Raw genomic sequence first — 2893 nt, 5'->3', positions numbered from 1 at the left:
GAATCTCAGAGGGGAGTGTCTTGGGATTAAGCACTCAGTTGCCTTTTGTGGGGGCCAACTCAATAATGTATCTTCAGATCCTCACATTGATTCTCCCTCATCTGGCAGCTCACTCCCAGTGTCTCTCACTCCTGCTGCCTGGGATTGCACTCCCAAATAAAGTGGCAGCATGGCTAGCCCCGGCTCCACTTACTGGGTGACTCAGACTAAGAAACACCATGCTGACTCCTTTCCAATGTTGTGTCCAGAGCAGCTGTGCGTTCTTCCCACCACACCGCCCCCCACCTAGTAACCCCCTAGCAACAGGAAAGCTCTGACTATGGACAGCACACCAGGGAGGTGGGGCAGGAAGCAGCATTTTTGAGGCAGGCTGTGGTGACACTTGCCGCCTGAGGGTAAGATTGGCTGAAGGGAGGGGTCCTGGGATATGAACCCTCTACTCTGCAGATGCCTTGGGCAACTTTGTCACTCCTCCTGGAGCCCCAGGCTCTGCCACTGATCTCCTCTCTTGCCCCAAACCAAACCAGCATCTCCGTTTCTTCATGCACAGCACACAGGGAAAGGACTCAGTTGTGATATATTTGAAGATCTTTGTCTGATGTGAAATGAAAGGAAAAGGAAAAAACTTTCTTCAAGATCCCTTTTCAGGGTCGTGAGCCTGAGGCAGGGATGGGCTTTCACAAGCACAGGATAATAAAGCTATGGTTATTTTTACTGCATCACTAATTGAAGCTAAAAATTCTGATTTCAAAGTCAGTTTGGGAGTATCGCACATTTGTACAGATGAAATGAAAGAGTATGGGAGCAATTATTTTTCCAAACATCAGCTTCAGAGCAGCCACCTTCTCTGTTGTGACAATACAATGTTTCCCGTTGACACAAAATTGAAGTTGCCAATTATGTCAGATCCTTGTCAAAAGAAAACAAAAATGTGCAAGTTGCTATATAAATTAATTACTGAAATTAAGTACTCACTGTCTCTGGACAGTCTTGTTAAGTACTTAAAGGGACAATGTGGGCCGAACCTGTGGCTCACTCGGGAGAGTGCGGCTCTGGGAGCAACGAGGCCGCAGGTTCGGATCCTATATAGGGATGGCCGGTGCGCTCACTGGCTGAGCGCAGTGCAGGCGACACCAAGCCAAGGGTTACGATCCCCTTACCGGTCACAAAAAAATAAAAAATTAAAAAATGTTAAAAAAATTAAAAAAATTAAAAATAAAGGGACAATGTGCTTTTACTACACCAAGCCAAGGGTTACGATCCCCTTACCGGTCACAAAAAAATAAAAAATTAAAAAATGTTTAAAAAATAAAAAAAATTAAAAATAAAGGGACAATGTGCTTTTACTGTGAAAAAATAAAAGCCTTTGGACTCCCATTGAAACAAAGTAAGGCTAGGTCTGTGAACCAAACTGACTCCATTTTCCCTGCAGAGGACACTTTGTTACTTTTCCACTCCTCAGTCATGAGACCCCTCAAATGATTACCCCATGGGCTGCCCAGACAAAACAGACTGAGATAAGAGAGGAAGCAGATATTTACTGAGTTGTAAAACCCCTCCCCAAGGCTTGTTTACCATAATTGTAAAAGTTACAGATTAGCCTTAAGACCCCTTTAGGAATTCCCACCTGTGCATGAAGCATCAAGGTGACTGCTACAATGACTCTCCTGGGGTGACAATGATGAAAATGATGAATGCCTACTGAATTCGCACCCATGATGCAACCAGGAAGAACGGAACAGACCACCCTCCAGTGACGCTGGTGTTATGGCCAACGTCCCACGGGTAAAAGAAATTTGCCCACAAGAACCGGGTGATAGGAAAAGGGAAAGAGTTTATTTCTGGCAGCCAGGGCTATGCAGGCCAATCAAAGTGCGCAGCCCCAAGTTGAAACCTCTTGCAGCTTTTATTTTTAGCTAGGTGGGAATTTTTCGTGCCTGACACAATCTAGCCAATGCAAGCAAGCCAGCGGTACATAAGCTAATTTTGTGGTTAGCCCTGTAGCCCCTCCCCACCCTGGATTTCCCATTTATTTTAGCAAGCGATTTGTACAGAAGCAGAATGCATATGTTAAGGTCAGTAGGGGTTGGGGTGTCCCTTAACATTCCCCCCTGTTGTTGTAGCTATAACAAATCATTGCTATCTTAGGGGTTGAATTTTAAAAAGCATGTTAAAGTCTCTTTAGTCTTATCTTAGTTGGGCAGTCGGTGGTCTGGACGGTCCAGCAGTCAGTGTTGGGGTTTGAGTTCGGTGCTGGTTTGACGTGAGTCCAATGTATCTAAAGCATCCTTTCCGGCAACCTTTACAGCCATGGGCATGCTGAGGATCACCTGGTATGGTCCAGTCCAGCTGGGCTGGAGGGACGAGGCACTTAACTTCTTTATGTACACCAACTGCCCGGGTTGAGGGATGGGTCCAGGTGGCTCCTGCTGTTTGTCGAACTCCAGACCATCGATGAGTGACCTGTTTAGAGTTTACTTTGCTAAGCTGAAGAGCCTTTGTGAGAGCGATAAGTTCTGCCTGCTGGGCTGAGGTCTGGGACCTGAGAGCTTCTGCCCATAGTACTCATTCAGGAGTAACCACTGCGCCACCTCCATACCTGACTCCATCAACCATGTAGCTGCTGCCATCTTGAAATCTTGGAGGTCTTGGCTCAGCACTTCATCAAATAGCGTAGGTGAGTTTTTAAATCCTTGGGGCAGTCTAGTCCATGTTAGTTGACCAGAGTAGCTTCCATCTGGGGCTTCCCATTCGAAGGCGAACAGAGGCTGGCTGATTTGGGCTAGGGGCAGACTGAAGAAGGCATCCTTTAAATCCAACACTGTATAAACTTGATGGAGGGGATTAACCAGGCTCAACAACATATAGGGATTTGGTACAGTTGCATGGATAG

This window comes from Galeopterus variegatus, unplaced genomic scaffold (assembly GCF_000696425.1).
Source record: "Galeopterus variegatus unplaced genomic scaffold, G_variegatus-3.0.2 Scaffold4830, whole genome shotgun sequence".
Lineage (NCBI taxonomy): Eukaryota > Metazoa > Chordata > Mammalia > Dermoptera > Cynocephalidae > Galeopterus > Galeopterus variegatus.
Note: the sequence above shows the minus strand (reverse complement) of the source record.